Raw genomic sequence first — 14,541 nt, 5'->3', positions numbered from 1 at the left:
GACAGCTAAAATTCAGGGCCATTCGAGGGGTAGTATGAAAACCTAATACAGTAGAAGCTTTATAAAATACATACATCTGCTAAGGGAATCTAAATGAAATTGCCAAATAATAATAGGGGAGACTCAGGCCCAACTGGGCACCTCTTGTTACCAAATGAAGTTTCCAGTACTGGGATTGAGTTACATCTACTTGAGTTGTGGACCAAAGAGGTCTCATAGGAACCCTCAAATAACCCAGGCTGTTGCCAAGACTACAGGTTGATCTCTACAAACTGACAGCAAGGCCCCATTGCTGAAGACAACACCCATACAACTCATTGAACATGGAGATGTTGAACTGGTGCCTACATAGAGCCTTCAACCATATGTGCTTGTGTCTTTGGAAGACTCTGCAGTCTGCCAAAGAAAAAACATAAACACCAATCCAGCCACAAACTATTTGATCTACAACAATGTCCTGCCTGCAAGATATGCTAGTGCAATAGTGGTACAAAGCTCACGGGAGCAACCAACCAACATCTGATATCTGATTTGACTTAAGGCCCACTGCACGAGATGGAACCCATGTACAACACTGCTTAAGTGACCAAAAACCCAAGACAAGATATCCCAGGGGACAAGGATAAAACCAAATACTACTATTATTTTTAAAAGGAATAAAATGACTCCTAATGACATTCTGCTATGCTCATAGATCAGTGTTTTGCTCAGCCATCAGTAGAGAAGCTTCCTCCTGCAGCAAATGGGTACAAATACAAAGACTCACAGCCAGACATTATACTGAGAATGAGAGACCCTGGAACCCTCTGCTCTAAATGGAGTGTCTCCATCAATCCCTCCCTTCAGAGCTCAGGGAACCCTGAAGAAGGGGAGGCAGAAAGAGTGTAAGAACCGGAAGGGATGGAGGACACCAAGAAAACAAGGCCCTCTGAATCACATATGATCAATGCACATATGAATGCAGAGACTGAAGGAGCATGCATAGGGCCTGCATGAGTTTGCATCAGATGAGGTCCTGGAGCTGAAAGGAGAAGTGAACACATGTCCCATCCCTAACCCAGAAGCTATTTCTAATTGGTGAGTACTTACAAATGAAAATTTAGTGTTCTTCAAGGGAGTCTAACTGGGGAAACAAACTATTCTTTTTTTTTATTAAGAAATGTTTTATTCATTTTACATACCAATCACAGATCCCCTCTTCCCTCCTCTAGTCCTTCCAGCCTTCCCTCCCCAACTCACCCTTCATTTCCTCCTACAAGAAAGTAAGGCCTCCCATGGGGAGTCAGCAGAGCCTGGTACATTCAGTTGAGGCGGGACCAAGCTCCTCCTTCTGCCTCAAGGCTGTTTGACGTGTCCCACCATAGGCAGTGGGCTCCAAACAGCCAGCTCCTGAACCAGGGATGGATCCTGATCCTACTGCCAGGGGGCCCCTTAAGCAGATCAAGCTAAACAACTGTCTCACTTATGCGGAGGGCCTAGTCCTAGGCTCTACAGGTGTTGGTCTAAATTTCATGTGTTCCCACTAGTTTGGTTTGGTTGTTTCTGTAGGTTTCCCCGTCATGATCTTGATACCCCTTGCTCGTAGAATCCCTCTACTATCTCTTTGACTGGACTCCTGGAGCTCGGTCTGGTGGCTGTGGATCTCTATCTGTTTCTGTCAGTTACCAGAGAAAGGCTCTATAATGACAGTTAGGGTATTCACCTATCTGATTACTGGGGTAAGCCAGTTCAGGCACTCTCTCCACTATTGCTAGTAGTGTAAGCTGGGGTCATCCTTGTGGATTCCTAGGAACTTCCCTACTACCAGGTTTCTTTCCCCATGATGTCTCCCTCTATCATGGTATCTCTTTCATTGTTCTCCTACTCCATCCCTGTTCCAGCTCGACCATCCCATTCCCTTATGTTCTCATCCCCCATCCCCTACCCTCCATTGCCCTCCCCCCAAATCCAGTTTGCTCATGGAGATCTCATCTATTTCCCCCTCCCAGGGTGATCCTTGTATCATAGTGTCCTGACAGGTTTTTTTTTTTTTTTTAAAGAAAACTTTATCTTTTAAAGATATCATATATATAAAACATACACACACACACACACACACACACACACACACACACACACACACACAAGGGTTGACTGCCCTATAGTCAATTATTCTCTCCATTTTAACTAGTAGTGGCTTTCTGTAATAGTCTCCATCTTCTGTAAAAAAGAAGTTTCTTTTGACGATGGGTGAGAGCTGTGTTTATCTATGGGTATCAAGACAAGTATTTAGAATATAGTTAGAAGTTATATTGATTTAGGGATGCAGCAGTGGTAGGTGCTCCTCAGGGTTCTATGACCTCTCCAGCCATGGATAGTTGGCTAAGTTTACAATACCAGGCATAAATTTTCTCCCATTGAGCAGGCTTCAAGTCCAGTTAGACAGCTGTTGGTTACCTGCAAGTGAATGTTCTGTTTGGTAGACATTCTTTCCCAAGGTCACCAGTGGTCTTGATAGCTGCTGAGGGCCTGATCAGTGGAGGCTTTCCCTGAGGCTCTAATGTATGGAGAAGGAACACAGCTCTTTCTCAAAACCAGGACCATGTTCAGCAGAGCCAGTAACAGCCTGGGCCCAGGGCCTTGGAGCTTTTCCCTGAGAACCCAATGTACAGAGAAGAAACACAGCACCAGTTATAAACTTATTAGATGAGGTAATGGCCTGGGGCCAGGGCCTTGGGGGAGATGTGGCTTCAGATCCTGATAACCCAACTCTTCCTGCTCCAAAGGGCTGCCATCAGTGGTCCCAAGGCTGCTGTGTGCTCCTCTGTGATGCTTTTGAGATACCCCACGTTCTCTTTGTGCAACACTGCTTGATTAACTCCCTGCCGACTTCTTCCCACCGTATGATAGTCTTTTGCTGACTTTATCCCATTTTTCATTTCAAGAAAGCTATATATAAAGTACTGTATTTCTTTTAAAAAAACTTGCTTGTTTTAAACACACACACACACACACACACACACACACACACACACACACGAGAGAGAGAGAGAGAGAGAGAGAGAGAGAGAGAGAGAGAGAGAGAGAGAGAGAGAGACAATTGCCTTGGTCTGAACATAGTGGAGATTCAGAAAGGAAGCTGATGGTCCTCTCCTTAGCCAGCCTCAGCTGAGTCCTGGCTTTGGATAGAACTTGGGGTGCCAGCCCAGGTATTCCTGGAGGCCTCTGTTCAGAGTCCCTACTGATGTCCTTTCTGCTTTTCCTCTGGGGTCTCCCCTCTTCCAGCCACTGTTTGCTGCCTTTCCTCTTGGGGTTACTAGGCTTTTTACAGAGGTCTTATCCCTGATGTTTCCCTTCTAGATAATTAAAGGGGCTGTTCTCGGTGCCTGGGTCTTAATTTGTAAATGTGGTTGATTAACAACTTAAGGAGGTCGAGTCATCAGCAGAACAGTTTGCTGTTGCCATGGTTCCCCTGGTGTCTTGGTTTCTTTTCCCGTTGTGGAAAATCTGAAGGGATAGGGGGTTTATTTCACTCACAGTTCAAGATCTAGTTTGTCAAAATGGGAAATTCAAGGCAGTGAGGGCTTGGGGCAGCTGGTTGCATTGCACCCACACCTAGGAAACAGAGAGGGATGAATGCAAGCTTGTTAGTTCTCAGCCCACTTTCTTCATTTAAACAGACTACAGGAAACGGCTCAGTTGTTAACCGTGAGTGCTGCTCTACAGAGGATTGAAGTTTGGGTCCCAGAATTCACTTCAGGAGGCTCACCATGCCTGTAACTCCAGCTCCAGTGGATCTGATATCCTCAGACACCTACACTCTCATGCACATCCACCTCTCACATAGACACATAATCCAAAATTTTAAAAACAAATTAACTGTCCAGGATCTCCCACCCAGGGAATGGTCCCACACACAATTTAGATGTTTCCTCCCATTAATATGATCATGATGATCTCCCACAGGCATGCAGTTAACATTAAGCATCACACCTAGAAATGAGAGCACGGGACACTTGAGCGTGACTCAGGACCAGCAGGGCAGACCAGGAGGCAAAGTATAAGGGCAAATGAATAGGGTGTGGTACTCATGAGCTTTTTGCAGGCAAAGCAATGGGGCTGGGGGAATAGTTCATGACTGACTGCTTCTACCAACTCCAGTAGGCTGGGGGAATAGTTCATGACTGACTGCTTCTACCAACTCCAGTGGGCTGGGGGCCATGGGAACATCTTAAGTTGCCTGATTCTTGGGCCTGGGATGACCTGCTCTGGGGGGATCTTTGGCTTCGATGATTTGATGGCTGAGGGCTAGCAGATCTAGCTTGGTAAGTTTACACACAGGAACTTTGGGTGTCTGCTAGAATCTGCTGACCTTAGGAGGGCAACCTCTTTCTTAATATCTCTAAATGTGAGAGCCTGGGGTATAAAGAGAAGAAAAAAATCATAGTAATAGAACCAGCTCTGGGATGAATGGACCCAGCAGGAAAGTAAAGAATCCAGGACAGCACCATGAAAGCATACATGTACTGAGAAGGTAAAATGGGATTGGCAGTTCCCTAAACTCCTGGTTGTGGGGAGGAATAGAAGAACAGCTAGGTATGAAAGTATCAAAGTGCAGCTTCTATCCACCCCTATGGGCCCTGGGAGCATGGCAGCCCTACACACATCCCCATCTGCTCTTCCCTAGAACCTAAGACTTAGCAGAGTGTGGCCCTGCTCTGAACGTGTACAGGCTGCTCAAGCTGAGCCACCCCCTCCACGATGACATTCAACAGGTGCTGTCTCTGTTTGCTTAAAACATTTCAGGGTGTAACAGCAACACATTGGCTCGGGAACACGCTGTCTGCCATTTGAAACTGAAAGGGAATGGGGCTTCCAAACACATCCTGATGCAGAGATCGTGGCATAATTAGTATAATTATTAGGGGGTTAATGAAGCTGGGAACAGCACATCAAGCACACATTTAAACAAAACCTTTTAAAAAGTAGGTGGAGAAATGTGCCTGCTCGACTTTCACTCTCACTTGCTCTTTTACAATTGGGATTTCAGAGGCGGTACTTGGGATGTGGGAGTGGGAACTCACTACTTGCCCAACCCTGGCTCTTTCCTCCCAAGGCCATCTGTGTCATCACTAAACAGGGCTGATACACCCAGTTCTTTCACTGTTCCTTATCTAGCTGATGGCCAATGCAGGTAACTCTACTCAGTATCTTTATGGACTTGGCCCCCAGTTTTCACTCCATTATCATTGTCCAAGGTAGAGGCAACACATTCTCCCATTAAAGAGAACATCACCTTATACTAGCCCAGCCTTCCTCTCCAGGCACCTTTTTCTTAGGCTTGGTATCCCCAAACAGTCACAGAGATAGAGATTCCTATGAGACATTCATTAGGAAGTATTACTAGAATAATCCAGAAATGGGTGAATAATGCAGATCAGGATGGGAGGAAAACCTATGGGAAGGTGGCTGGACAATAGCTCTATCTTAATCTGCCTACAACTGAGGCCCTGATGGCAGCCTCAAACATCTTAGATCTTGCTCAGAGGCATCCTAGTTTGAACTGGGTGCAGAAGCTGGAGCCTGAGACACAGGCAACATCAATTACAGGTTGGAACGTGCTTTCTGAGCCCTGTGCCAAATGACCCAAGCTGCTGTTGTATATTTGAATTTTTTTTAGAGGAAAACACAGCATCAGCTGCCAGACACCCACTCTCAAGACAGTTCCGCTTAAGCATCAGATTGTCCTACATTCCCTCGAATGACGTCAAATCTTTGTGAAGCTGGGTGTGAAGCAGCAGCTGGGATCAAAAACCCAGACCTAGTGGAAATCAGCTGGAGCAGGGAATGAGGGCAATGGTGCTCAGTCAGATTCTAAGTGTGGAAGAGTTTAGGTAGTGGCCAAAAGGTGCACGCATCCTGTCAATACACAAGTGTGGTCATTTATGGGTAAAATTGACATGTTATTTTCTGCCTTCACTTTTATGTACCATTACAAGTGGTGGCTACAGAGTTAGGATATAAATATTGTTAAAGCTATTTGACGCATGCTACCGAGTAGATGCTTTTTGTTTTTGTTTTGTTTGTTTATCTGTCCAACCTTTTGGCCTATGAATGAGTTCTATGAGAAATGACTAAGACAAGGGGACTTCTGTGAACTGTGAAAGTCTGGAAAGCCCCGAGTAAAGGGCTGCCCCTGAGTGGATGTAAGTTTCTAGCCCCTCAGGCTCTCTGTGCCACAGACAAAGGGGCCTCCAGCAGCCCTAGGGCAGCCTTCTGGCAAAGAGGCACTAGTGTGGGCTGCAGGGAATGAAGTCAGCTAGAAGTGTACAGAAAAAAAAATATACAGAGAAAAAGTCTCTAATAGGAAAGCATGGCCACAGTGCCTACAATATTAGTGCATCCCAAGCTGTAAGGTGTGCGTAAATGGCCTGGAGATCCTGCTCAATGCAATTCTTATTGAGGGCTCCAGGGGCTTGAGGACCTGTGTTCACAGTGTACTCCAGGCTGTTGCTGTGACTGTTGGTCTGTGGTTCCTGTTGGGAATGCAACGAGCCAAACCATTTCATCTCTTTTAGGCCTTCCATGCTCATGCACACACATTAGATCCATGGGAGACTTTCCAACCCAAGATTAACATAGGGATATTGGGAAAGCCCTGGAACCTGAGCTCTGGGCTAACTCGGCCCTCCGCCACACTCCTCCTAATTGCTCCACCTCCCCAACAGACAGGAGACTGAGTACTCTGGACAGTGAGTGTTTTGGATCAATGAACTTGGAGTATGATCATAGGCAGAAGAGAGTCTAGAACCATCAGTGGCAGGTCAGCATCCCGGGATTGGGAACTTTCTGGCTAGGAAGGCTCTTGGATGGATATGATGGCCAAGGCCCATTTTATAAACAGAGAAATAGAGGTCTGGGGAGGGGCAAAAGCATGAGATAGGAACTCAGAACCTTGAATCCCATACTCAGGCAATGGCCATTCCCTACAGCTGGTGTGTCAGTTCAGAGGCTTTGAATCCCAGATATGGAAAGTAGATAGATATTGGCAGTAATGTCCTTACTAAGGTACCAGGAGTTGGAGTTCACAGATGAGAACTTGGGGTACCCTGAAAGAAATACTGTGGGGAATATTACCACCATATTGTGAAAGCACCCTGTCCCAGATGTGGGGCATCGGGTTCTCCCAGAAGCTGGGCATAAGTGAACAGCCTCCTGTTTTTGGTGGGCAGGAAGCAGGCTTTGCTGAGGAATGGGTCTTGGTGACAAGCTGTGTTTTCCTCTCTGATTCTGCAAGTGAGCAGGTTTCTCCATCCACACCAAGATCATGAGCCTAGAGCTTGATCTGCACAGCTGTGGAGGGGACAACAGAACGGAAGCAAGGTGACAGTGCATTTTGGTGGCAGAGGACCAATTTATAGCCTGGTGTTTCTTCTCAGCTAGCTAGGTATGTACGGCATATCCCATTCATCTTATTTTCTTCCTAGTAGCCAAATGGAGCACCTGGTCCCTTTCCATGTGACCTTGTCAGACTTCCCAGTAGAAGAGGTTGGAGTTGTCTTCCTTCTCATTGATGTGGGTCCTGGCCAATGCTCTTGTGGAGTTGCCTGTCTTGGATGGAATCTTGCTGTCTCTCATCTGCTCTGAGGAATGAGTTCATGATCATTATCTCAGAGGAATGAAGAGATTCCAGAAATGGACCAACAACAGTGGCACCGAAACCACAGGGCCCATCTGCCAGTTATGGAAGGTTAGCTGCCATTTCCTGAACTCGTGGATCTTTGGCTATGTGACATTATGGCCACAATAACTGACAAATGGACTTTGGGGCCTCTAATTAGTTGCTTACGTGAATCTCAGTGGGATATGGTTTCCTCATCTGTATGATATGGACCACCCCACTTACTTTATAAGCCCTTGTGTTGTGGCTTGATGACCTAGAATGTAAAAAAGCACACAACATGGAACTCACTGTGCTGAGGGTTCCCCATAAATGAGATCTGAGAAAGAGCAAGAGTCATTCTGTGAGAGCTGGCTTTACGTGTTCACAATGGATGACTCAGTGCCAGACTCAGATGAGGGTCATAGCTAATATTCTATTTCTGTTAGATGACTTAATATGGGCCTCAGAAAGTCACTGGGTAGAAATCCATGCCAGGTGAGGGACAGAGCAGAGGAGAGTTGGAAACCCCCTCCCTTGAGTGCCAAGTCTCAGTGCTGATCATGGGGCTTGCACCTGCTCTTCTGGGCCATGGATTCATGTGTTCTTGTATAATTTTCTGGACAAGAAAAGCAACTCCCATTTCTTGTCATTTTAACAAAAGATCAGTGGTGACAAGTCAAGAAAGGATGCTGTGACAAGAGCACTACCATACATGTCTGTTGAGGCTACAATTTGGGGCTTGGAGTGTTCTGCAGGCCTCCAGTGCTCCTCTTTCCCTGCTGGGGTGGCATTCAGGTATTCACTCTGGGACCAAGGCTTCTTTCACCAGATATCAGAGCATGCTGAGCCCTGCCTCTGGCAATTCAACACATGGCTCAGCTAAACAGTTCCTATGAATGGAGGAAGGGTAGAGGTCACTGTAGACCTTGGACTCCCTGGCTCTCTGTGGGGGTGTCTCACTATAGCCACTCTTCACATGCCTGTGAGAAAAATGTCTGGGAAGGCCAGCCTGGCTAGAATGTTGGCTGCCTATCACTCTGTTACTGTTGCACCACAGGATAGGGCAGGAAGATGTGCTGAGATGGGTCAGCTCAGGAGCAGGGGTCTCAATGACAGCATGCAGTGAGGACTTTGTGGTAAGCACTTGACCTGGGTGTCTGCACCACAGAGGATATGGTCTTTTCTCTGCTCAGACCAGAAACCTAGCCTGTACTCATTTTAGAAAGTTCAAATAACACAAATAACACACACACACACACACACACACACACACACACACACACACACACAAGAAAATACAAATTAAAAAAACAAAAGCATTATTTCTGAGGAACAACCACTGTTACCATTTGGGTGACATTATTCTAGGCTGATGGTGTATGTGTGTAAGTGTTCATGTGTGCGTGTGTGTGTGTGTGTGTGTGTGTGTGTGTGTGTGTGTGCGTGTTCATGTGTGTATGTGTGTCTGTGGATAGCACTGTTACTTGTCAACCACTGTCTAAAGAGGTCAGATTCTGTGCAGGAAGCGGCTGTTGTTAGTTGACCTGGAGCTCCAGGTTGGATTTGGATACATGCAAGGGTGGCCTAGATGTGGAACTGGGATGAGAGAGGAGAAGGACTGCATTGCTCTGCTTCGTAAAGAGAGAAGAGCTTGGAGCTCCCAGGACCAATCAAGAGCAGGAAGGAGAGTAATAGAGCTAAAAATAGAAAGAAAACTAAAGCGAAGCCCCAGCCCAGCAGGAGGCTGTGCCTTGCTTGGGAGAGTGGCCAGGGTACTTCTACAGGGGCACCTAATGACTGGACTTCAAAGTACTTGCTTTGATGCTATGACAGACTGCAGCAGGCTTTCACAAGCCTTCCACAGCATTCTTGACACATACAGACTTAGAAGTGTGCAGGGAAACACTCAGGAAAGGGTTGACTTTGACACACACAGACTGAAGTGTGCAGGGAAACATTCAGGAAAGGATTGACCCTATACCTACTGGTATGTTGTGGCATGGGAACAACAGAGTTACAGAATACAGTACGATAGTTCTGACTTTTGGAACATTTGGGGAGCATGGGCTGTGGCAGGAGGGGACAGAGAAGAACCCAGTTGTGACCTTGTCAACAAGGATCCTACAGTGATCCATGGAGATTGGGGTTTCTCAATGTGTGGATGGGGATTTAGACAAGGCATTTTTAGATCTGCAGCTGTAGGCTGGCCCTCGTCACCAGGGATGTATGTGCACGTTTATGGGCTTTCTTTAAGTGGGATTTTATATCACTTGCTGTTTTACAGCTCTTTGTGCTCATCCCCTGTACTTATGCACCTCGGCCCATCACTAAGTTTATTTCTAGTTCAGTTTTCTTGCCATCTACATAGTGAGTTATTCGATAGGAACTACAGTATATATAGTCTGTTCCCTGCTAATGGGCTTCGAGGCAATGTCTGATACTTCTGGAATAACATCTTTCCATTTATATCTTTACACACTTGTTGAGGTGGCCACTTAAAAACTAGTTTCATGTCAGAATAGAAAAAGAAAAACACCCCTCTGATAAAACATAAATAGCATTGGTCATTTTTCCTTCATTCCACCACTGAGCATCCATATGAAGGCCGGGCCAGCATGCGTGGGTGGTGGTGGTGATTTGAGCGGAAAATGACCAGCCCTGTCAGGCTGTTAATGGTGCGGTATCAAAACTCCTAATTCCAGAAGAGCCAAAGGAACACAGTCTATCCTTCCTTTGAGACAGAACTGGGGCCTTTTGGGATTTTAATGCATACTCAGATTATAAGCATGAGATATGACTGCTATGGGGCAGCAGGCAACATGTGCTCAGGGAATGGATTTTTTGTGACTCTGAGAAACAACAGTTCATGAGAGAAGATGTCAATGTCAGGGGCTTTCTGACCTGAGTGTTTCACAATACAAACACCAGTCATTCCTGGCCTGCTTTCTGTGTTGAAGTCTGAGATGTAGGAACAGCCTGGATACGTGCTGTTCTCCTCCGGCTTTCCAGTGGAGAAAACAGAGGAAGAGGAGACGTGAACCCTGGCCTTCTGGAGCCAGTCTGCACATCCTCACCAAAGACCACTGGCCCTGGAGGTGGACAGAGCTCTGCATCTCTGCCCCTGTATAATGCATCTCTTAGGTAGAGCTGCAGATGCAAGGTCCATCCTCCCCAGGTCTCTTCACATGTCTGTCTGCCAACAGTGAGCCTGGGGGATATTATAGATGGGCTCCACAAATGAATAATTGAATGAAACGTGAATAATTTCCATGTCAGCCTTGCTAGCCCATGACCCACTCTCCCACCTCCAAGGGCCCGCTTCACCCTAATAAAGAAACACATTTGTCAGACAACACAGAGCGAACTGGGATAAGGCTATTTCAAGGGACTGAGAAGGAAACTAGGTCAGCTGAAGGCAGCAAAGCGGGGCTTGCAAGAGTCCTGTCAGTGGGCTGGTGCTGGTGGAAGGTCGTGCAGCATGCAGTGCTGGAAAGAGGCCTGCCCCTTCTCACGGGGGATGGGCATGGAGTTTGGCCCCAAGCTGTCTTGAATGCAAAACCCATATTATTCAACAGTATGCTCACATCCCTGGAACACTACATCATATTGTTTTCAGAGTAGGAAAAGGGAAAGTGAGGCCAGAAAAGTACCTCTTGGGACTTATTCTAGGTGATTCGGTCATTAAGTAGGGACTGGGGATGAGAATAAAGCCAGAGATCCAGGGTAACTATGGACGGAACCACAGAGGACACATATGGTCAGGACCTGGTGCCCCACACTTCTGTGTGCACAGAAGAGCAGTCATTCCTATGTTTCTACAGGAAACATGGCTATGGTCCAGGTGGGTTTCGGAAGGATTGGCTACTCTAAGAAAAGCCTAGGAGGTATGGAAACTCCATACCTGTCATATGCTGTCATTAGTATTTGTCTCCAATGCCTATACTGTTCACTCAGATGGGGCTTCCCCGTGCAATCGTGTGGAGCAGCTTTGATGACTTGGCTTTAGGTTGATTATCCTACCTCTCTTAGATGTTTCTTTTGTGAAATAGGAATAATAAATACCTCCCTCAGGTATTATCCTGAGACTACATAATTCATGCAGCCCTGAAATAAATACTTCAATGGCAGTAGTACCTGCATTTGCTGATACTGTTGTTTGTGTGAAGGTGTTACAGGCAACTTCCAGGACCCTGGCTCTGCAGCATTCTTGTCCAAGCACTTGATTCTTTGAGACATACTCCCTATGTATCAGCTGCTGGCCAAATAGAGGCTTACTATTACTTCCTCTTTTCAATAAGAGGCAAACCTAGAACCTGGGACCATGAGGCCAATTGAGAGGATAGAGACCCAGGCAGCCTTGGGGGAGTGTTTTAGTTGCTTTTCTATGGCTGTGATAAGACATCCTAACCAATGTGACTCACAGAAGAAAGCATTTATTGGGGTCTTATAGTTCCAGATTGTTAGAGACCATGGCTACTCCATGGTAGGGAGCTTGGTAGCAGGCAGGCAGGCAGGCAGGCAGGCAGGTGGGCATGGTGCTAGAGCCATAGCTGAGGATATACATCTTGATCCATCAGCATGAAGTAGAGAGAGCTAATTGGGAATGGTGTGGACTTTAGAAACCCCCAAAGGCCACCTCCGGGGACACACTTCCTCCCATAAGGCCACACCTCATAATGGCCACACCTTTTCAAACAGTTCCACCTACTGGGGACCATGCATTCAAATATATGAGCCTATAGGGGGCCATTTTCATTCAAACCAGCACCACCACCACCAGCACCAGCACCAGCACCACCACCACCACCAGCAGCACCACCACCACCACCAGCACCACCACCACCACCACCACCACCACCAGCACCACCACCACCACCACCAGCACCACCACCACCACCAGCACCAGCACCACCACCACCACCACCACCAGCACCACCAGCACCAGCATCAGCATCACCACCACCAGCACCAGCACCACCACCACCACCACCACCAGCACCACCACCACCACCACCATGAGTGAGGTTAAAGGAACCAAGCAAACAAAAAAGCAAGACTACTATCATCCCCAGGAGTAAGTAATACCCTCCTGCTAGAAAGAAAAGAACCTCACAGAGAGAGGCAGGTGGTGGCCCACCACCCCACAGACTGCACTGCTCAAAACTGGAACCTCACTCTAGACCTAGCCCTGCCATCGCTGCCTCCCTTAGGGCTCTGGTAGCTGGAAGAATCAAAGCAGAAAGGCAGGGTAGGGAGGAGCTGAATTGTCTTAAAGGTTGCCTCCTCAGAGGGTTTTCACTTCAGCACTTTGGACAGAAGCCACCAAGGACTAAATGAAGTGACAATCTGCAAGTGTGGTCTTTCTTTTTCCAACTCCTAGACGGTGGCTGCCAACAGCAAATGACATCATTTCAGGCTGTGGGAGAACCGCAGCTTTCGGGAACTTTTGTCCTGTCGATGTAAATCTCTCAGCACCCCCTTCTGCTTTGGCAAAAAGGTTCTTCTAAATTACATTACACACACTAGCGCCCACCCTCATTGACCGTACACTTCGTATTTTATCTGCGGACAGTCATCAAACATGCCCTGATTTCATTTGGAACCTTTGGAGTCATTAGGGATAGGTACTCTCTTTTTGTGGTTTGGCACACCAGACAAAGGATACTAGTAGTAAAAGTAATAATTATTAATAATGACACTGAGAAATCTGAAAATCAAGAAGGGCCCTCAGCTTGGGAACCCAGGGGAAATCTCTTCTTGGGTCAAGGTTAATTGTAGGAGGCCTTGGTGGGTAATACAAAACCTCCACTAAGAAGATATTGCAGACTCAATATGCTATGAATTTGATTTTGAGTAGTCTGGATGCACAATGATCCACTCCAAATACAATAATGGTCATATCCTGAATTTGATCACAGAGCAGAGGGCATGAATAGGGGATCCAAATAAAAGATTCACTTGTCATATTGTAACAGTATTAATGTCTCAATTCCCATAAATGTACCCAGACTGAGCAAGGTGTTATTAACAGTGGAGAGCCTGGACAAAGGGGATTCTCTCAGTTTTGCTATTCTGCGTCTGGCTTTCAAAGTGCAATCATCATGGGGGAAATGGAGGCAGCATAGCCCTTGGTCCTATAATCACAATTCAAACCTCAGCAGAAGATCAGTCTGTGCTTCTGGACACATGTGATGTGGTGTTCAGTCTGGCCATGCTAGCTCAATGGTCTCTCTCTCACTTGTCCATAGAAACTGTTGGCCCCCAGGAAGAGGAGGGTGAAGGCTGACTTGAAGGTGCATCAGCAGAGAGGAAGCCATCCCCTTCCAGGGGATGGTATTAAACAAAGAGAGCTTCATCTTCTAATCACATTAACTCACCCCAGGGGGTGTTTCCCGGCCCATTATCACATGGTGTGGTTGGCTGGATCTCCATTTGTCACAGCAAACATCAGGCATATGGTAATGGTCCCGTAAAACATGCCCTGTTGGGTCTTAATGTCTATTTAATGACACCTGCTATGAAGGCTCCCATAACTGAACTCATAATGGGAGATGAGGGGATATTAGATTTGGAAAAAGAGAGTTCTCTGAATGACAGGCTGCTTCTCTCCAGGAGGCCTGTGCTGGCTTGGGCAGGGTGGGGGCCACGCTGGGCTGGATAGGGTGGGGGTGCCTGGGTCTGAAGCCTCAGAATTTAACTGCAACAGGAATACTAAGAGATATAATGGCTCTAAATCCTCTGTCCTAATGCAGGCTGGGACACTGAGGCCCTGAGGGAAAGGGACCGAATGGGTCCAGTATGGAAACAGCTTTGCATCTCCCCTGCTTACCATTAATCTGTGATTATGAGTTCCAAGCATTCCACTGGGTGTGAAGGAAGATGGAAGTTTGGTGGCTGTA

Source organism: Onychomys torridus, chromosome 8, assembly GCF_903995425.1.
Source record: "Onychomys torridus chromosome 8, mOncTor1.1, whole genome shotgun sequence".
NCBI lineage: Eukaryota > Metazoa > Chordata > Mammalia > Rodentia > Cricetidae > Onychomys > Onychomys torridus.
This window is presented reverse-complemented; position numbering follows the sequence as displayed.